Source organism: Drosophila obscura, unplaced genomic scaffold, assembly GCF_018151105.1.
Source record: "Drosophila obscura isolate BZ-5 IFL unplaced genomic scaffold, ASM1815110v1 contig_139, whole genome shotgun sequence".
In the NCBI taxonomy this organism is placed as follows: Eukaryota; Metazoa; Arthropoda; class Insecta; order Diptera; family Drosophilidae; genus Drosophila; species Drosophila obscura.
The window spans coordinates 681,840-705,297 of record NW_024542723.1 but is presented as its reverse complement, the minus strand read 5'-3'; positions in this window follow the sequence as shown (position 1 = coordinate 705,297).

Sequence of the window (23,458 nt, the reverse complement as noted above, 5' to 3'; positions counted from 1 at the left end):
GACGATTGCATCACTCGCAATTGCCCACAGAAGCAAAACACCCAGTTTTTCTGCCAAAACATCATCGCGTTACGAAACTCATCTTGGAACACGAGCACATATGCCTATTTTTTTGCCTAGTCACGTCGGCAATATACGTGGAACTTGCCACTGATCTGCCCACGGAAACGTTCCTGGCTGCGCTGCGGCTCTTCATATCTCTACGTGGCAGGTGCAGCAAAATCTACAGCGACAACGGCACAAATTTCATCGGTGCAAAACGCTCACTCGATGAAATGCGTCATGGCGGATGATGGCATTCAATGGGTATTTATTCCACCACGTGCGCTTTACTGGGGTGAGAAAGTGGGAATCGGCAGTTCGATCTGTTAAATTGCATCTTCGGCGAGCTATCGGAAGCTCAACGCTTACATTTGAGCAGATGCGTACCCTACTTGCTCAAGTCAGCGCAGTGGACAACTCACGACCTCTATGCTACACACCGGATACTGAGGTCAACTATCTATCGCCAGCTCACTTCTTAATTGGACGTCCATTCACCACTATACCGGAGGCTGACTTGGATCACATCCATGTGGGCCAAGGTTTCTGAAAAATGGGATCAGGAGTACCTGACTTCATTGCAACAGCGTCCAAAATGGACCACTAAAATCACGAGCTGGGACGTTGTGCATGTTAAGGAATCCAACACACCACCGACTTCATGGCACATCACAAAGGTTATTGAACCCTATCCAGGAAAGGACGACCTGGATCGAGCAGTCAGGCTCAAGATCCCATCTGGAGAAATTACCCGACCAATCACTGTATTGTCCCGTTCAGAAACTATGTTTCAGAGCGGGCTGGGATGTTGAGGTACGCATCCGATATTACTTTGTCATCTTTATATATTAAGTCCATCTCGAAGAAGAAAGAAAATTAGGATAGAATGGAAGAGACAAAAAACAGCTGTATTCGCTTGCCGCTGCGCCGGCATTAGTGGAGTTGATTTGTTTGAACCTGTTCGTGTATCGCTTGGCATTCGGGGCAAGCAGCCCCTCAAAATTTGCATGGCAGACGAACGTCTGCTTCGCCTTTACGTTAAGACCCTAGTAATTGAGATGTACTTTGAATTTATGTTAAGGCTCTTGAAATTTTAGAACTATTCTCTTATACAAACGAAACTTATGCTGGCAGCGGCCGCTCATGAAGGGCGACGCTGCCAAAATACAAATCACTTATATTCTTAAGAAGCACCAGCGCACAAGTTTCTCTGTCGGTCTGTCTGGTTCCCGTGTCTACCATACGAACATAAACTCGTACCTAACGGTAAAAGAATAGTTGTGGATCAGTCAGATTTTCACGACCAATAATTTTCCCCAGTGCTTAAGCTGCATTCAACGACACGAGGAGGAACCTCTTTTTATGGCGATCTATCCTAACCCATAGAACTATCTTATTTTTCTATCTTATTTTTCTCGATCTCAATGTCTACACCTATTCAAAAAGAAAATTTGCATAATTTAACTTATAAAATAAAAATAAATATTAAAATTCTTTGAAATAATTCAAAACATAAAAATTATTGATCTCCCGATTCACAATAGCTCACTGCAAATAGGAATAACTGCGTGTTTTCAATCCAAGCCATCAGACGTGGACAGGCGTTCCACCTTAAGTTTTAATCAACTTGATTTCCAAACGACTGAAGGGGCTCTAAACAGAAACATGAAGAACAAATAAAGATAGATTTAAATGAAAAAAGTAGCTGAGTGAATGTGGTCAAAAGATCGCTGCTTGCAGCTAGTCCATTTCGAATTCCTACGCATTCAATCCAAGTTATCTCTTCACTTGTATCAAAAACATCCCACTCAAACACACATCTCACTGGACAGGTGTATTCCTAATTCTAATAAGGGTCCAGTGCACGCGGAAAACTAGAATCAGAATAGTTAATTGTCATTAAAGCCATATGCTAAGCAGCTTAACTTTTCAGACAACAACCATTGGACAGAGAAAGGCTTTAAAAGAAACAAGAAAAAATGGACACTTGTGGTCAATGCAATGTATGAGTCACCTAGGATTGAATAATCTGAATTGATCTGATGTATGCAAAAAGGAGGCCCCACGATGGGCGGCAAAAATAAAGAACTTTCTCTCTCCGAAACTGAGCGGAGAGAGAGCGTGAGCATGTAGCGAAGAGCGAAATGAAACCGGGAGATCGGCAACAAGGCTGGAGATCGCGATTTTTTATTTATTTAATTTGTAGTTTTATTATATTTATTTTGCTATTACTGTTTTTATTATTTTTACTTATATTACTATTAATAGTTTTTTAAGTATAAATTTAATTTTTCCCTATATTGCGATGCACTACTAATTTTCTTTAGGTTTTGTGGTAGCTGATTCCACAGACGAATAGCATGTATAAAAAATTGCCGCTCGGAACAGCCAAGCTTGTAACGAATATTAATAATATTGTTGGTTCTTGCAGACACACCAAAACGCAGCTTTTCATATAAATAGCTCGGTTCTCTTGTATAAACTATTTTATGCAACATTATTAAAGTTCTGTAGCCTTTCCAAGTTTCAAACTTCATCTGATTGATGCTGTCAGCCAAACTGGATATGTGTTCACCCCTCTTAACATTGAAGACATATCTAGCTACATTATTGTATGCCACTTTTAGTCTGTGCTGAGATGCCCTATCACAATTTCCAAAAATTTCAATACCATAACACAGCGTGGGTATAAGATATGTTTTGGCTATTAAGAGTCTGAGTTGTTTTGGCAAAAATTGCTGAGTCAAGGAAAGTTGTCTTATTATACCATACGTTTTACCGGCTGCCTTGATTACTTGGTCACTCCAGGACAATGTCTTGTTTATGGTGATTCCAAGATTAACAGCCTGATCCACATATTCAATTAGCGTGTTATTTATTGATAATTTAGGCAGATTTTCCGTGCTCAGCAACCTTTTATATATAATAATACATTTAGATTTGACAGGGTTTAGCGACAATCCATTACAGTTGGCCCATTTACTAACGTTCGACAGTTCAACATTACACAACAATACACACTCATTTATTCTGCTTAACGGACAACTAACATACATTTGGACATCATCGGCATACATATGAACTTTACACTTGGATAACGAACCAGGGAGATCATTAACATATAGGGTGAAGAGGAGTGGACCAAGGATTGAACCTTGGGGTACTCCGCGTCTCACAGGTAGAAATGTTGATATTTCACTGTCAGTTTTCACAGCTTGGCTTCTTCCATGCAGATAGGACGATATTAGTTTTACTGCAGTGTTAGTAAAATTAAAGAATTTGTTTAACTTAGTACATAGGATATTGTGGTCTACCGTGTCAAAAGCTTTACTAAAGTCCAAGAGTGTCAGAAATGTAACCTTACTATCGTCAAGTTCCTCTCTAATGTTTTCTGTGACATCTAAAATGGCAGTAGTACAGCTTCGGAATTTACGGAAGCCGGATTGTTTATTGCACAATAACGAATGTTGTACTAGGTAATTATTGATTTGTTGTGCCATGAGATTTTCGAGTACCTTTGATAGGTAGGGCAGGATAGATATTGGCCTGTAGTCATTTTTTGCCTTTGGTATTGGAATTACTTTGGCCAATTTCCACTGATCTGGGAAACTTGATGTTGTAAGCGCTGTGTTGCATATATGAGTTACATGATTGATTATCCTAGGCAAAATCATTTTAATAAATTTGGGATGCTGATTATCCATACCAACAGCCTTTGACTTAATTTTAAGGGCGGAACTCAGGACATCACAGGGAGTTACGCACATAAAACTAAAGCTATTATCACAGTCAGTATTTGTTACGGCGTCAATGTAAGGGTTAGTCATGTTTTCAGGTACGGTCGATTGCACAAATTTTCTGTTCAGTTCGTTAGCATCAGCAGTAATTTTAGGGGAAGCTTTCAGGTTTCCTATGCCAAGTTTTTTAAGCTCACCCCATCTTTGCTTAGTTGATATGGCGTTGTTGAATTTTTCAGCGTAATGGTGACTTTTTTCAGTTGCGATCATTTTATTTACTGTCCGTCTTAAAATTTTAAACTGCTGGTAATGCTCAGGAGTCTTGTATCTCTTCCACTTAGAATATGCAATATTACGTTCCCTTATTTTACAAGCAATACCTCGATTGAACCAAGGTTTTTGGCTAGCTTTAAGAGTTTTCCTTTTTAAAGGTACATGCCTATCATACAGTGCGTCAATGTACGCGGACAATTGTCTTAGTTGAGAGTTTACGTCCGTTAGTGAGTATATTGCATTCCAATTATATAAGTCAATTTCAGTACAAAGTAGCCTAATATTAATGTTCTTAAAGTCCCTTAAATAAATGATTTGGTCAGTCAGATGTGGGTTAAATTCATACGTCAGGTAAATTAAATCATGCTTAGAAAATACTGGTACGTCAATTTGGTCATATAATAGAATTTTATTAATATCACTAACGAAAAAAACATCTAGTAGCGTATTAATAGTATTAGAAAAGTGTGTTGGCATGGACGAATTAACAAGGTTTAAACCCAAAGACGACATTGCATCGGCAAGGTGTCGTTCAGTTAGCATATTGCTGTTAAGGTCTCCAGTTATGACTGTGTCTTCGTAACTTAAAGATAGAGTCGTAATTGTGTCAATTGCGTCTGAATAGTCAGTAGAACGATTAGGTCTATAAAGACAGCCAATAAGAATATTTGGTGAACTCCCTCTACCAGTGACTTCAAGAAACAAGTACTCTATTGCGCTTCCACTGGGTTGTTTACTTACTACTTTGGTTTTTAGTTTGTTGTTAGTGTATATTGCAACCCCACCTGCATGACCTTCTCGATCAGATCGATATAAATCATAGCCGTCACAAGTGATCAAGACATCGTCTAGTTGAGAGACAAACCACGTTTCAGAGACACATATTACATCTACGTTGGACTTCACAAACAAATACCTGAACTCTTCAATTTTTTGGCAAAGACTTTGTGCATTTATATGGCATATTTGTAAGCCGATTTTCTGCTTAGCAAGAACCTTGATAATTGTGTTGCTATTCTCTGTGGATCTTCTTATATTAGTGTGCATATTTTCCCTATCAGTAGCACACGCAATTTACAAATTAGGTATAAATATATAAACAAAACATTTAATGCGAAACATATAGTACTTACAGAACTAACACTGAACTTGACAGGTAAGAGAGCAGAGGAAAGCATCGGTTTAGCGAAAGCTATCATCATTTTTATGAGTATTTGCCTGCTCTTCTCTATTCTCTTCACTGTGCCTAGTATTAGCATTAATTAAGGGAGGTTGGACGCGTAATGCATGGAGCTCTTTCAAATTAAATATCATCATTACCTCCGCTCCCGCAGATTGAGTTACATGCACTACTGCACGACGTGTGAAAACCGAAGAGAGACACTTGAGCTTTTTTAAGCGCATTGCCTCTTTAAAGATTTCATACGTCTCTCTTGAGAGCTGCTCGTTAATGTAGAAGGCAGCTTGAGAGTTTATACCCAAAAGCTGCAGGGTTAGCGGTTGTTTAAGCTCCCGCCGATAATTGCCAACTGCTCGCAACAGAGCGGCCTTATCTCGCACGTGCTCCAGTTTAACAATTATAGTTGGATCAGTGGCAGCGTTTTCGTTGTGCCGTGTGATGCGGAAAATTTCTTTAATTCTCGGTGGCGGTGTGAGCTTTAAAGCAAAACACAGTGAGTGAAATTGAGTTTTCAGATTCTCCTCCTGGCTAAGAGGAACACCGTGTACCCGCAGGTCACAAGCAATGCTTTGATTTGCTTGCTCGGCCAGTTTTACCTCCATCTCGCCCACCTGTCCCCGCAGTGTGTGCATTTCTCCAACTTCGGTCTCCAGCTCCAGAACCCGAACTTTCAATTGTTGGACCACACCAACCTCCGACTCCAGATGGTGTACCCGCTGAGTGAGATTTTTGATTTCTCCGGTCATCACCTTCAGCCTATCCTGAAGGTCAAGCAGAATGCGATCCTCAGATTGCCGAATGCTGTCCGTGATTTGATTGAGCTGCTCACTCATCTTCTGTTCGATGAGCTGGACCAAGAGGGGCGAAGGGGCTTCCGACAAACGAGCGACTTTCAGGTCCGTAGACGTTTTTTCCCGCTGGCGTTTTGGTGCTGGTGGCATTTTGAGTGTTTTTGTGTGTTTTTTGTATTTTTGAGTGATTAACCGTTTATTTTTGAGTGTTGCTTGAAAGTGAGTGAGAGTTTATTTTTGTTTGTGTATGCTTTGGTTTTGGCTATTGCTGTGTATGTGTTTGTGTAATTGCCTCCCGGGCAAATTAAATTGTGAACAGACGTAGTTTTAGTTATTGTATGTTCCTCTTTCGTAGTTGAAATGATTTGTGCCTCGTAACTATGTGTTAAACGCGCTAGTAGATGTTTAATTTGCTGGTTTAAACCGATTTTTAAGTTAAACAGACGGAGCGACTCGCAAAAAGAGTGTAATCTCACAGGGTTGCCGTACGGTATTTTGAGGATTGAGGGTAAGCGAGTCACACAATCGTGAGTAGGCGGGTTGCTGAGCGGTGCGGTAGGCAGGATAAAATTGACACTTAAATAAGTACCAGTGCGTCGTGATTTCTTTGTCGATCTCTGCCGTTTGTTTCCCCATCCCTTTGACCTGTAGTTGCCAAGAGGTGTTGCCCGGAGATTGCCCAGGCATCCTCTATCGATCTCTGTACATTCTCTCCTCCCCCCATAGACAAGTAGCTTCCCAGAGGTGCAACCCGGCAACTCGTTCCACCCGCAGACTCGCCCCTTTTTGCTTCTTAGAGGTGCCACACGCGAGGATGTTTACGTAGCTGCAAACTCCTTGTGAGGTCCTATCTCAGGCTGAGGTATGCTTCAGTCTGTCCAGCGGCCGCTACAAGAAAATTTGTAGATCGCAGGTGACTTCAGGTGTCGGGCTGGCTTGAAATGCAGTAGGCAATGGAGAAATGATGACGCGAGAGTTTGGTTTTGGTTGTTCTTGGTTTATTCAGTACTTTTTATTCACTTAGTTATTTACGTTGCTGGCCTTGCTTTTGGCTGTGTGGTGCGCTGGTGGACTGCGTAGTGTGGTGTTTTGCGTTTGTGACTACCTAGTGCAGTGTCTAGTCTTCTTGGCCTCTTTTGTTTTCGGTCTGATGTACTGCCTAGTGCAGCGTCTTGGGTGTGTGACTGAGGGACTGCCTAATGCAGTGTCTTGTGTTTGGGCTGATGGACTGCTTAGTGCAGTGTCTTGTGTTCGGGCTGATGGACTGCCTCCTCTTTCGGCCGATCTTGGCCCTTTTATGCAGCTGGCGATCGCACCTGAGACCCGGAAATAATTGCTTATTGCTAACTTTTGATTATTGGGGGACAATAACTGTGGGGCTGGGTGCTTCGTTGACAATTGCTTAGTGGGTCAGTGTGTTTTGATGAGAGCGTTTAGCTGAGGCTGCATCGCAGTAGGTGCGGGCTGCAGTTGGGAATTGGGTTTTTGCTACCTCCACATCGCGAAGGTGATATCTGAATTTGGGTCGATGTTTCGATGCCGAGTGGTTGCGAAATATCACCAAGAAGTGGGTGACCGAGAATTTCGTGCTGTTTTTTTTTCGCTGATTGCGAAATAATGCAGAATGGGTAAATTGCCACTCAAGACTCGGAGTCCCGGCAAATTATAAATATTGCTGTAATTTCGACCTTCGCTTGACTGAGAGTTGTACCCCAACCTAGATTGCTTCTTTACACCACATGACACAGACAATTGTCTATTCGACGGACGGACTATCTCCAGATGGAACGAGGAAGCGATTTGCTCACCCAACCTTGGCCATGGCATACCACTGAAATACCAATAACAGCTCTAGCCTCTAATTATGCAGGCACAAGCTACAGGGGCTCAGAAGGGAGATCAAAATAAACAAAATATACGTAAAAATTATAATATTATTTATTAAAACTAAAGTAAGCATACTAAACTAAAATTAAAACTGCCCAAATTCGATACCTGGGTCTGGACCACAAATGTTCTTAGCATTTAGTCTTATACGCTAGAGACATGCAAAATTTAAATATAAAATGACCTAAACAACTTCAAAAATGAAAAATAGTATGTAAAGTACTTTGACTTTGGTGAGAGATGAACATAGGTACAATCTTTCATTAATTCATTCATTCTTTCAATAAGAATGGGAAAATACAACTTATTTTGTACTGCAATCCACCGACGAAAGCGCTTTCTGCTGGTTTCTGCAAGCCTTTTTAAAGTGTTATAAAGTATCAAGCTTTGTATATTTTTTTTGTTTAATATTAAATTTTGGGTCAGTACATTACCGTTTTTTTGCATGAAAGGGTATGTGCGAAAGGTTCATTCTATCCATGATTTTTTTCTATTTCTTTTTCATTTACTTTTATTTACTCTCCTCTTGGTCGTCAGTCATTCGGGTGATACAGGGGGACTAACAGATGAAGTGCCGTCTTGCCATAACTGGACCCTTGGTCTAGGGGTAGGAGCGTTTTGGGTCAGAAAAGAAAACTTTCGTATTAAAATTACCCCAATCCACGGTGAAACAGGATATGCTAATGGATGCGTGGCCGAGGGGGAGCTCGGTGCTGTATATGCGAACTCTGGATACCTGCCGACCTCAAGTTTAAATTAGGCTTCCTGGGGCAAGCGGGCTATGCCCTGGGTGACTATCCCCTTCCCGCCTACTCGTGGGAACTACATGCCTATTCCAAATAGTAAAAAATCAAAGCAGCTCGGTACTTCGAGCCGGGGAAGGAGACTCAGTCGGTCTGCCGTCTTCTAGCAGCTACCGATGCGATTAGGGCTCCGATAAGCCAATCGAGCCCATCCACGTCGGGGGGCACCGGGGGCAAACCGTTTATCGGAGTGGCTGCCAAGCAGAGCGTAATCGCGACAGGCGGAGGTACTACACCACAGGGGAAGAAGACGTCTTACCAAGACAGGAGGCGCGTTGCTTTCATCCTGTACAACGACGACCCGGATTTCAAGTCGTAGGAAAAGGGGTTGGAGCAGAGGCTATGGGCCAATAATCCCGGATTTCCAGCCAGCCAAGGCCGGAAAGGGTGCAGGCAAGGCAACGCTCAGCGGAGGATCCCGCTATACAGCCAGGCCAAGCCCAGCAAGCCAAGCGAGCGAAAACCAACCCGGAGAACATATCGTTTACTGAGGTGCCGATTGGCAAGACCCTAATTGGCGTCCTGGACAGGGGCGCAAAAGACGGTAATGTCCCTCGGGAAAAATGGCATCTGGTCGATGTAGAGTGTCAAGTCAGATTTCTGGAGGAGCTCGCGGAGAATGGCGGGCCACCGCCTAAATGTGAGGACGCCGGGTGGCATCAAGACCATCGCCTGCCAAGATGATCGCCGTGCGGCCCTCAGGGTGGGTCTCGGTGAAGCCTGCAGAGCCGAAGAATATATTGAAGGTTCTGCAGGTCTGCAACCCACACCTTCCTGCAGCCGATTGGAAGGTGGCCAAGGTGGACGAGTTTAATGGATAGAGGCGCCAGATAATCCTCGTCCTCAATGAGGAGTCTCTCGAACTCCTGAAAAAGTCGGACGGAGTACTGAACTATAGCTACCGGAAGGTGACCATAGCCCCCTACAAATCTAAGGGCATGCAAGCAAAGATCCAGCCAGATCTCGAGCTGCCAGAGGTCCCACAAGCGGAAAGCCCTAACGCCGTCGTCGGACGTTACTTCGGAGATGTCGGACGACATCTTGGACCGCTATGAGTCGGATGCAAGCGACCTAGCCAGGGGTCTGCGAGGCATCGATGTCGGAGAGGACACGGAGTCCACCGAGAGCGATGCTGACGACACAATGGTGGAGGTGAGTCTCTACGTCGGACGACATCTTGGACCGCTACGAGTCTAATGCAAGTGACCTAGCCAGGGGACGCATTGATGTCGGAGAGGACACGGAGTCTACCGAGAGCGATGCCGACGACACAATGTCCCTGACACTCCTGCGATGCCCTACTACTGAACCTAGCCAAGGGTGGAGCCGACTTAGTCCTCATTCAAGAGCCCTGAATCCTCAGAAACAGGGTTTCCTGTCTGAGGACTCAAGACTATAAGCTATACGTAACTGACACCACAGGTAAAACCCGTACCTGCATTCTTGCAAAAAGAGAGTTATACTTATTTTTTCTCCCAAATTTCAGCAACGAAGATCACACAGCGGTGAGCCTCGCAGGCCAGGAGAGCTCACTGAGGATTTTCTCCACATACATGGGTCACGACCAAACCGACCCTCCTCCACACGTGCTCCTAAGGGCTCTCATTGCAGACTGCGAGGCCAAGGACATCGGCCTTATTGTGGGATGCGACGCCAACTCACACCACAGTCAGTGGGGAAGCACTGACACCAATGAACGGGGTGAGTCCCTTTTCAGCTATATACTGACCACTCAGATGGTCATATTAAACCGGGGGAACGATCCCACCTTTATTATTAAAAATCGCGAGGAGGTCCTGGACTTCACACTTGCCTCTCACACGATACAGAATAAAATAGTATCCTGGAGGATCCTTGAAGAACACTCCTTCTCGGACTATAGGTAAGTGGAAACTGTTTTCTCATTCTCCATTCCGAGCCCAGTCCAATTCCGTAACCTCAGGCGGACACACTGGACTCGCTACTCAGACCACCTGGGCCGTATTCTCCCTGAGTCCCCGCCCGGGGAATATATCTCACGGAAGACCACGACCAATCTGGTCAAAACATTTACCGACGCTTGCAATGCGGCGCTCGACAAATCCTGTCCCCCTAGTAAATCTAGGGGCCGGAAGAAGCCTGAATGGTAGACTCCGAAACTGGGGGAACTCCGGAAAGCCTCCCGGGGACTCTTCAACAGAGCCAAAGCTCAAAATGTTTTCTGTCAACCTATAACAAGGAACTTAGGAAAGCCCTACGAGCCTCATGGCGTAAGTTCTGCAGTGAAATCGAAAGTAACTCCGAAGCTTCACGCTTGCGCAAAGTACTATCGAAGTCGACCCCAACCTTGGGTTACCTGGACGTCATGGACACCTCGCACACAGCCCCGTACGCTGATGATGTTGCCATAGCATTCTCTGGAAAATTTTCACAGACGCTATGCGATTGCATGACAAGCACTCTCATGAAACTGTCCCAATGGGCAGAAAAATGCGGGCTAGGTGTTAATCCGTCTAAAACGGAACTAGTACTCTTCACCAGGAAGTACAAGATCCCGATACTGACTCTCCCAAAACTCGGTGGGGAAGCGCTAGTATTTAGCAAGAATGCCAAGTATCTTGGTCTGATCCTCGACAGGAAGCTCGATTGGAAACTGAGCATAGAGGATAGGCTAAAGAAGGTTACTGTGGCCCTCTATACCTGCAGAAAAACCATCGGACTCAAATGGGGAATGACACCGTATATAGTCCGGTGGCTATATACCGCCATCATACGACCAATCCTAATGTACGGAGTGGTTGTATGGCGGCCAGCACTGGACAAAAAAACTTATCTTAGCAAACTCAGCCGTGTCCAACGCATGGCAGAGCTATGCATAACGGGCGGACTACGCACAACCCCAAGCGAAGCCCTCGATACCATGTTGTACCTTCTCCCTGTAGAACTCATGGGGAAAAAGCTGGCAACTCTTTCCGCTCTCAGAATGAGAGAATCCAAACTCTGGAAAGCATCCACGTTTGGACACTCGGGAATCTTGACAAGACTCCCGCAACTATCGGAGGGGACAAATAACTGTATACCGAGTCATCACCTCTCGACGCCCTTCCAGGTATCAATCCCACTCAGGGAGGACTAGAAGAAGGGGCGGACCCGCAAATGCGTTCCACATATACACTGATGGCTAGAAAGCTAGACGGCCGTGTGAGTGGAGGTGTCTACTGTAACGAGCTCAACATTAGTCATTGTTTCAGACTTCCGGATCACTTTAGTGTTTTCCAAGCGGAGGTTGAAGCAATAAACGGGGCTATTTCTATCGTCTCCAAACTTTCTTTAGACAGACACTCAGTGTGCGTCTTCTCAGACAGCCAAGCAGCTTTTAGAGCACTTCGCTCAATATCGTCGAACTCAACGATTGTCAGCATATGCCGCAGGTCTCTCAATGAGATCGCAGAGCATTTAGATCTCTTCCGTCCGTCTTCTGTCCCCGGACACAGGGATATCCACGAGAATGATGCTGCCGACGAACTAGCCAGGCAAGGTACTACCACACCTCTCCTACCGGAGAAGAAGCAAGTAGCGATGCCTTTGGCTACGCGTAGGCTACTAACGCACGAAGCCGTCGAGCTAATTGTCGACAGACGATGGCAGCATCATCTGTAAAATTTCCAGGTCGATCTGGCCAAGTCGATCGAAGAAACGCTCGGAAGAGCTCTACAAACTCAGCAGAGTACAGTGCTTTACCGTCATCCGAGCCATCCCGGGACACTGGCAGATCAGCACACACGCTACCAGACTGTCAATCCCTCATAACGACTTCTGTAGAAGCTGCAGGGACGAGGAGGAGTCGGTCCACCACATCTTCTGTCACTGTCCGGCCCCGTCTCTCCAACTACCGCTTTAACCTAACCTAACCTACTCTCCCCTTTTCCCTATTCTCCTTATTTCCCGCTCACGATCATAGCTGGATTTTATCACTTTATTTCATTCACTGTAAGGTATCAAACCCCTCTATGCATATAGCACAGTGCAGACCGTAGCGTGGTCTTAACGGTCTTAACGTTGGTTGTTTCCTGAGTATCCTGTTGGCAGTGAAGAAGGTCGATGGGACACAGCTAGCAAAACAGCCTGTGGGGGGGTTCTTGACCCATTCCATCTCCAACCTCAGAGTACACATTTAATTATGTCCCTTGCCTTAATGTTTACTTCCATCGATCCACGCAATGCAAAGTGCAACGCGACTCACAACGAATACAAAATGATTAACTTTGAACCAGACTCTACTCTCTTCAATTTCTCACTAATACACCCATTTCCATAGAGATGTGTGGACAGTGAGTCTGCTTGATGGTATGCAGTAACGCGTTTCAACCCTCACTTTTCTGCGAGCAATAAATATTCGAAAAACTCCCAAAAACGATATCTCTTCACTCTCTTCTTCTTCACATTACTTTAAGGAAATATTAATTATATTATTTACTCCATAATTTTTACACAAAACTTAATACTTGAAACCATTACATTTAATATTTTTAACTCATTTAATAAGCCAACACCACTTAAATAATTCATAATAATATTCTTTTGCTTCCATAACTAGACTTTTATACCCTAACTTCATTATTATTGGCTCAAACAATTATCTTTGATAAATTCTATTCTTAATAATTTTTAATCTCGTTTCTTTTGCTCATATTCACTTTCACATATACAACCGCTGAAAAGAAGTTTTAATTAAATAATAACATAATATATAAAAATTAATAATAATATAGAAAAATCAATTCAATGCAAATATATCATAAGGGGTTAAGGTTTTCTTGTATCAAAGTGAAACAAATAAAGCGAGGAAAGTCAGCAAACGCAAAATCAAAACAAACACGCCAAAAATCGGTGCAGTTATCTCGTTATCTCTGTTAACTCTCTTTCGTCACCTCTTATTTCGATCGCACACTCTATCTCACAGAGACGGGTATGTCGGTTTCCACGTTTTCTTTTATATGGTTAATTTCTTTTGGTTTTTATTGATTGTTTTTATTCGGTCAGTTGGATTCACCCAGATTTATCGTAGAAGGCCTTCTAGAAGATCGCTTTGATTTTATGATTGATTTTAAATTTAGGTAATTAGTTTGGGGTGATAGAGCATTACAAGTCTCGCTTCACTGGTTTATTTTCACTTTGCCTTTTCACTCGCCTTGCAAGTTTTAGTTACTTTACACTTTATTCTTTTGTCCGGTTGTACATGTGTTGGTGATCTTGAACGTGCTTATTCTTTTACATGTCTTCTTTTTGATGTAATTGCGAATTTCTTTTAATCAACCCTAAATTTTCACTAATTCACTAATTGCTGCTGCTTCGCCTTCTTCTGCTTGTCTCCGGTATTCCGTTTTCAAAACGTTCTGCTCCGGTCGTTAACCCTGCTCTTCCGCTAATGTCAATCGAACAAACTCAGACTACGCATATGTAACGTTGCTGCGGCTGCTGGTCTGCCAAAGAAAGTTGCGTCGGGGAGCTCGGCCCTTTCCACGGGTTCTTCTGCCCCTGACTTGACCCTGATCTGGTCTATGAGGAGAGGTTAGGTCAGAAAATTATCTTGGACTATAAAAATCCCTTATTTATCACCTTATTTTTCAAAACCGTGTGTATTATTTTCCTTCGCTATGCTTTTGTTGGGCACAGCAACGTTTTAAAAGCGCCTGCTTTGAACCAAAATATGTTCTGGAATATAGTCTTATAAATTCCATGTGACTCCCTACAATCTTCCACGAAATATTACCTGGCCGAACTATAGACCACTTTTAAAACAATGCTTCACGAAGACTTTTTTAAAATTCCCACGGATGCCTTAAATATTTCGAGATTGCTCTTTGAATATTTCCAGGTCGATCTGGCCAAGTCGATCGAAGAAACGCTCGGAAGAGCTCTACAAACTCAGCAGAGTACAGTGCTTTACCGTCATCCGAGCCATCCCGGGACACTGGCAGATCAGCACACACGCTACCAGACTGTCAATCCCTCATAACGACTTCTGTAGAAGCTGCAGGGACGAGGAGGAGTCGGTCCACCACATCTTCTGTCACTGTCCGGCCCCGTCTCTCCAACTACCGCTTTAACCTAACCTAACCTACTCTCCCCTTTTCCCTATTCTCCTTATTTCCCGCTCACGATCATAGCTGGATTTTATCACTTTATTTCATTCACTGTAAGGTATCAAACCCCTCTATGCATATAGCACAGTGCAGACCGTAGCGTGGTCTTAACGGTCTTAACGTTGGTTGTTTCCTGAGTATCCTGTTGGCAGTGAAGAAGGTCGATGGGACACAGCTAGCAAAACAGCCTGTGGGGGGGTTCTTGACCCATTCCATCTCCAACCTCAGAGTACACATTTAATTATGTCCCTTGCCTTAATGTTTACTTCCATCGATCCACGCAATGCAAAGTGCAACGCGACTCACAACGAATACAAAATGATTAACTTTGAACCAGACTCTACTCTCTTCAATTTCTCACTAATACACCCATTTCCATAGAGATGTGTGGACAGTGAGTCTGCTTGATGGTATGCAGTAACGCGTTTCAACCCTCACTTTTCTGCGAGCAATAAATATTCGAAAAACTCCCAAAAACGATATCTCTTCACTCTCTTCTTCTTCACATTACTTTAAGGAAATATTAATTATATTATTTACTCCATAATTTTTACACAAAACTTAATACTTGAAACCATTACATTTAATATTTTTAACTCATTTAATAAGCCAACACCACTTAAATAATTCATAATAATATTCTTTTGCTTCCATAACTAGACTTTTATACCCTAACTTCATTATTATTGGCTCAAACAATTATCTTTGATAAATTCTATTCTTAATAATTTTTAATCTCGTTGCTTTTGCTCATATTCACTTTCACATATACAACCGCTGAAAAGAAGTTTTAATTAAATAATAACATAATATATAAAAATTAATAATAATATAGAAAAATCAATTCAATGCAAATATATCATAAGGGGTTAAGGTTTTCTTGTATCAAAGTGAAACAAATAAAGCGAGGAAAGTCAGCAAACGCAAAATCAAAACAAACACGCAAAAAATCGGTGCAGTTATCTCGTTATCTCTGTTAACTCTCTTTCGTCACCTCTTATTTCGATCGCACACTCTATCTCACAGAGACGGGTATGTCGGTTTCCACGTTTTCTTTTATATGGTTAATTTCTTTTGGTTTTTATTGATTGTTTTTATTCGGTCAGTTGGATTCACCCAGATTTATCGTAGAAGGCCTTCTAGAAGATCGCTTTGATTTTATGATTGATTTTAAATTTAGGTAATTAGTTTGGGGTGATAGAGCATTACAAGTCTCGCTTCACTGGTTTATTTTCACTTTGCCTTTTCACTCGCCTTGCAAGTTTTAGTTACTTTACACTTTATTCTTTTGTCCGGTTGTACATGTGTTGGTGATCTTGAACGTGCTTATTCTTTTACATGTCTTCTTTTTGATGTAATTGCGAATTTCTTTTAATCAACCCTAAATTTTCACTAATTCACTAATTGCTGCTGCTTTGCCTTCTTCTGCTTGTCTCCGGTATTCCGTTTTCAAAACGTTCTGCTCCGGTCGTTAACCCTGCTCTTCCGCTAATGTCAATCGAACAAACTCAGACTACGCATATGTAACGTTGCTGCGGCTGCTGGTCTGCCAAAGAAAGTTGCGTCGGGGAGCTCGGCCCTTTCCACGGGTTCTTCTGCCCCTGACTTGACCCTGATCTGGTCTATGAGGAGAGGTTAGGTCAGAAAATTATCTTGGACTATAAAAATCCCTTATTTATCACCTTATTTTTCAAAACCGTGTGTATTATTTTCCTTCGCTATGCTTTTGTTGGGCACAGCAACGTTTTAAAAGCGCCTGCTTTGAACCAAAATATGTTCTGGAATATAGTCTTATAAATTCCATGTGACTGTCTACAATCTTCCACGAAATATTACCTGGCCGAACTATAGACCACTTTTAAAACAACCCTCCTCCCGCCCAACCGACCGAGGGGCGCTGCCGCATGACGCGCGACGCGTGTTACCGAACCGATCGCGAGCATGCAGGAAAGAAAGGTGTTAGACTATAATTCGAGGAAAATTAGAGCTAAACACAACTCAAAGAGCTAAACATGCAAAGATAGCTAAGAAATATAACTAATTACGGGAAAGGTATGTTAGTATTAGTGATTTAAGAAGAGGAAGGGAATTATTAGTTGATATTATGTGGTAGAGGGAATTGAAGTCCGAGCAAAGTACCCTAAATGGTTCGTGCAAGGAATAATTCGATCTACAAAGCGGAAGGAACAAAGGAATGAAGTTTCTAGTAGATCTAATAGATCTAATAATAATAGTTTATGCGGTTCAACAACTCAGGGCTATCTACGTCACCCTTGATCAGGTTGTGCATAAAAATCACACCAAGCATTTTTCTACGACTAACTAAGGTTGGAAGGTTTGTTAAAAGCAATCTACGAGGATAAGATGGCAGTCTCACACCTTCATCCCAGTTAAGGCCACGCCACCAAAGCAAAAAGTAAAAAGTTTTTCTGGACTGATTCTATACGGTCCTGGTGTACTTTGTACTGGGGGCACCATACACAAGAGCCGTACTCTAAAATCGGACGAACAAGCGGATGTTGAGAGTCTTCGTTATATAGGGGTCGTCAAATTCCTTTGACCACCTCTTTATAAACCCAAGCACACCCATGGCCTTATTTACCATGGTAGAAATGTGTTCAGAAAACTTTAACTTTGGGTCTAATTTAACACCAAGATCATCAACCAAGGTAATTCTCTCAAGAGAACCACCCCAGAGGCTATAAGGAGCCAAAAGGGGGCTGGAGCGATGAAATGTCATTACTTTGCATTTCGAGGCATTTAGGTGTAACATATTTGCACAACACCATGACTGAAAGTTATTGAGATCGGATTGCAAGCGAGAGTGAAATGAAATGTCCTTATACTGGAGACAGTTTAACATCATCCGCATACATGAGTACTCGAGAGTTTGTTAATACTGAAGGCAGGTAATAAATAAAGAGTGTGAATAGTAGGGGGCCTAGATGGCTGCCCTGTGGTACTCCAGAAGTAACCTTAACATGCGAAGAGAAGGAGTTTTTGAAGAGGACTCTTTGAGACCTAGAACGAAGGTAGCTAGAAATCCATCTCAAAAGATTAGGCGGAAACCCTAAAAGGTCAAGTTTTTGTGCTAGAAGGGAATGGTTTACAGAATCGAATGCTTTACTGAAATCAGTGTAAATAACATCCGTCTGCAAGTTACCTTGGAAGCCTTTAATGATAAAAGGGTAAACTCTATTTCCATCAGACTTGCTACCTTTCTTATGGAGCAGAATAATAAAAGATTCCTTCCAGATGGGGGGAAGCATCAAGAGTTAATGGATAGGGTGAATAGTTTAATCAGGGGTCCACACAGAGCGTCGGCACAGTACCTAAGTACACAGCCGGGAGCTCCGTCGGGACCTGGTGAAAACACCGGCTTAACTAGTCGAAGATCATGAATCAGTGAGCTTTCATTTAACAAGGGGCTGAAGATGCCATTCGACCTTGGTAAACTGTATGGATACGGCTGACCAGGTTGTTTGGAAAAATTTGGCAAAAAGATCGTCAATTGCCTGATCATTGTTTGCTGACATATTGAGAAATGATAACGAGGATAGATGTGCGGACGTTCTACGCTTACTATTTACGAAGCTGTAAAACTGTTTAGGGTCCTGTGAAAATCGTATCCTGCATCGAGATAGGTAGTTTTTATAGCATTGAGCGTTAAGAACGGAAAAAATTTGACCGAGCTATTACATAGCGAGAAAGAGAAGAGGGAGAACCAACTTCTCGAAATTTTGTATAAAGTCTTGATTTACAATTTTTTAGACTGGATAACTCTTTGGTAAACAAAAAATGAGGCTTTCCGGATCTAACCGGACAAGAAAGTAGGACACAAAAATCAAAAAATGTGTCAAGTGCATTGTAAAAAATGTTTGTGCCTTTCATAACGTCAGTGCAAAAGTACAAAGCGGACCAATCAAAACCCCTAATAAGGTTATTAAGCTTCGTAAACTCGGCTTTACGAAAGCAGCGGACACGTTCAGATAGCCTACCCATTCGATCCAATACAGTAGGGCCAATATCGACTGACACTTCGAATGTAGGATGGTAGGGGTCTTCAGGTATACTGAGCGGAAGGGCTCGGGTTAACAACGCTATGGTCGGATCCGAGACAAAGCACAGATTAAGCAATCGACCCAAGGAATTTTTCACATGGTTGACTTGAGACAGGGATAGGTCTAGCAAGCCGTCGATAAAGTCATGTCGTGACATGGGCACAAGGTTATTAGACTCGTTTACCGAAGACCAAACAGTACCTGGCAAATTGAAATCATTATCATCATTATCATTAATTGAATTGAAATCATTATATTATATGGTCTTTATCTGATAGCGAGGAAGAAACAGTTTTTAAAGCGGACAGGTGATGCTCGTATATTAAGATATCCGAGGAAGGTGGAATATACGAGCAAGTAATGAAAATGGAAAAGCCTGGGTGTTTAGAATGCTCTAAAACATGAAGTGTAATAATAACCAATTTAACGACCGCACTTGTACACCAATGTAAATTGATATTTAGACACAAACTCATAAATTGTCTAGTTCTTAAGTGCACAGCCGAGAAATCTCTTAAAAAGGTCCCACGCTGACAGATGTCTGCGATGCGTTGGTCGCCGATGTCACCCCAATTGTACACACATGGGTTATCTTATTTTGTTACCAGAGCTCCAGTGTGCTCACACACAAACACATACCACTGCGTTGGCACTAGACCTAAGCCTAGTTTTGCTTCACAGTAGAGCTACCTAATCTCATACAATTTTAATAAAGATCCAGTTTTAATATTGAACTCAACAAATGTAGATGTCTTTTCATCTTGCTTTGGTTAAGGCATTTACATTTTGGTCCTTCGACATCTTTGCAGTTGCACCCTTTATGGTAACGCAACTCAGAGAATAAACCAGCACCTTAAAGATTCTGTCAAGTACAAGTACTTACAGCTACAGGTTGCCAAATAAGTAACTCTTGTATCCCCCCTTTTTGGTAAGGTACGGAGTATATATAAAAAAAAAAAGCAAAAAGATATACAAGATTCTTTTATGTTTTTGTGTAACAAAAAAATATATAATAACATTTTTTTGTGAAATTACGGTCGAGAAATCGACAAATTTAAATAATAATTTTGCCACCGTGCAAATATTGTTAAAGTGGCGTATTCGAGGCCGAAACATCGAAGAAAAATTGTGAAATTTTGATCGAGAAATCGACAAATTTAAAAATAATATAATTTTGCTACCGTGCAAATATTGTTCAAGTGGCGTATTCGAGGCCGAAACATCGTATAAAAATTGTGACATTGTGGTCGAGAAATCGGCAATTAAAATAAAAGTGAAGTTACAGAGAACCCCGTCAACAACAAATTAAAAGAAAAAGTCATCATCATTCGTCTACAAAAATAAAATCATCAGTGACAGAAAAGAAATAAACCAACACCAAAATAAGAAAGTTAAGAAAAAAAGAAAACAGTGTAACAATAAATTTCAGCCGCAGCTACACCATCTGCAACACCGAAAAAAAAAAAAACTAAGATCTGCAGCCCCACAGCGACGACTTCAATCTGCAGCCACAGAAACTACAGCAACAACTACAAACTGCAGCCCCGTCGATTACAAACTGCAGTCAGCATCGACTTCCGACTACAACCTCAGATTCTTCAGCTAAGTTTAATTTAAGATTAAAAAAATATATTTATACATATATAAAGTAAAATAAATTTTAGTTAACATTTAAATTTTTCACATATTTATACTTAACATTAAAAAAAAAAAAACATCATGATGTCCAAAGAGACAATAGCCTTAATAAAAAGGCAGGTAGAAATAACTTCCATGATAAGGGTATTAGAAGAATTTGAAACTTTAAGTAGTGAGCAGGTTAAAGAAGTTAAATTGTTGACAGCAGAATGTATGAATAACAACGATATGCTCTTAAAAATTGGTGTAGTCGATCACGACTATTTTAAGAAAAACCACTATGCAGCTATGATGGGTATAATAGGAAGAATACAAAGTACAGTGGATAGTCAGAATCAGATGAGTGAAAGTGTCGATATGGAACAAGAACAGAAAGCGTCATGTTCTGAGCAGAAGCAAAAGATTTCTGGTTCCGATATGGATGATACGAAAACTGTTAGCAAACTTTCAAAATCAATAGAGCAGTTAAAAAGGTATTTAGATGAAACTTTTAATGCTATAGATGACGGAAAAAAGGAAAATTTCGAATTCAGGATAGAAAAGTTAATGTTTTATTGGAGAAAGGTAGTTGGTATAAAAGAAGACGAAATGATTGAATCTATTGATATGTATGATGATGTTTTAAATGAATTAGAATTTGACGTGTTAACTGTAACTAAAATCATGAAGAATAAACTTAAGGATAATGTGCCAAAAATGGAAGAAGTTACAAATCAAAAAATTGATGATTTGCCAACACTTCCAAAAATTAAGGTACCCACATTCTTTGGGGACTCCAAAGACTGGGACCTGTTTTATGAGTTATTTACCGAACTTATTCATTTAAGAGAGGATCTAAGTCCTACCTTAAAATTTAATTACCTTAAGATTTCACTTAAGGGAGAAGCGAGAAATGTAGTTTCTCACTTATTGTTAGGTTCAGGGGAAAATTATGTGACCGCTTGGGAATTGTTAACCAAGCGGTATGAAAATAAAAGGAAAATATTTTCCGATCAATTGAACCGCCTTCTTGAGCTACAAAATTTAAGTTTGGACTCAGTTAGGCAGTTAAGAATGTTTATTGACACTATAAATGAGTCAATTCACATGATAAAATTAAAGGCACAATTATCTGATGAGGTTGATGTAATCTTTGCACATATAATTATCAGAAAATTAAATAAAGAGGCTCTGCAATTATATGAGAGCCATGTTAAGAAAAACAAGGAAATTCAAAAATTATCCGACGTCATGGATTTTTGCGAGCAACGATTAAATTCGATAAGCTCGATTCAGGAGGAAAAACCTGCAAAAAAAATATTTAGCAACAACATAAAAGAGTTGTCTGCTAATAGTTGTCCTATTTGCAAAGGTATGGGACACACAATATTTCAATGTCACAAATTTAAGGCTTTAAATCCATCTGAAAGAATGGATAAAGTTAAAAAAGCGTTTCTGTGTTTTAAATGCCTAAAACACACACATAGTAAAAAATGCACTAGCGAAACATCATGTTCGCTGTGCAAAAGAAATCACCATAGCATGCTACATATTAATTATGTAAACAATCAAAAAAGTGAAAAAGTTAAAACTTGCATGACGTCGGAACAAGCGTTGTTAGCTACAGCGCGTGTTCAAATAAAATCTTCTAATGCAGAATTTGAAACATTGAGGGCTTTGATTGACAGTGGGTCACAAAGTACAATTATTTCAGAAGAATCTGCGCAGATTCTGAAATTAAAAAAAATTCGATCTCAAACAGAGATCAGTGGCGTATCGTCCACGGGGAAGTGCATATCGAAGCACAAAGTAAATCTTCAAATTAAAAGTGAAGATTTACAAAAAATTTTAAAGGTTGAAGCCATAATATTGCCAAAGTTAATGAAGGCTCTTCCAGTCAACACCGTGAATGTTGACAAATCGAAATGGGAAAAGTATAATTTAGCTGACCCCGATTTTAATAAACCTGGCCGTGTTGACCTTATAATTGGGGCAGATTTATACGCTCATATTCTACAGAATGGAATTGTTAAAATCAATGGGCTCTTGGGTCAAAAAACGGATTTCGGGTGGATTGTCTCTGGGTGTAAAAAGTCGAAAGGAAAAGAGGCAATTGTTGCAACCACTATCGAATTAAAAGATATGGATCGATATTGGGAAATGGAGGAAGAAGACAAAAATGATATCGAATCTGAATTATGTGAAAACAACTTCATAAGAACAACAAAGAAAGATTCAGATGGGCGATACATTGTGTCAATTCCATTTAAAGAAGATGTCACCTTAGGAGATTCAAGGAAACAAGCAATAGCTCGTTTTATGAGTTTTGAGAAAAAGTTAGAAAGGAATCAAAAACTTAAGGTGGACTATACTAAATTCATGAATGAATATATGGATTTAGGACATATGGTCGAAGTAAATAATGAAGGTAAATATTTCTTACCACATCAGGCAGTTATTAGAGATTCAAGCCTAACGACCATGCTAAGAGTAGTTTTTGACGCTTCAGCCAAAACTACTAATAACACTACTCAACACGATTTTTCCTCAAGGAACAAAACCAACTTTTTATTAAAGATTTGGGGCTTAGAAATGGTTTGATGATATTTTTTTTTTTTTCTATGGCAGAACTTTTTTTTGCAGAGTTTTTTAAATCTGGTATTTTTTTTTTAGCTTTTTTCAGAGGTAGCGATAGTTTTTTTCACATAACTTTAGTATCTTACGTCTGGTTGTAAAGAACTTTGCTATTTTGAAAAGATAATTAAAACAGCTAGAAGTTAAGCCCAAACACTTTGTGATTACAGCTTACCGTCTGGGAAATATAAAGCATTGAAATGCAAAAATGATGATTTTTGTGCGGTATTTTTTACGAAATTTTGACTTTGAAAACTCAGGAAAAGTCGAAAAAAAATTATATCTTGTCCGACAAACCTAGGGGACGT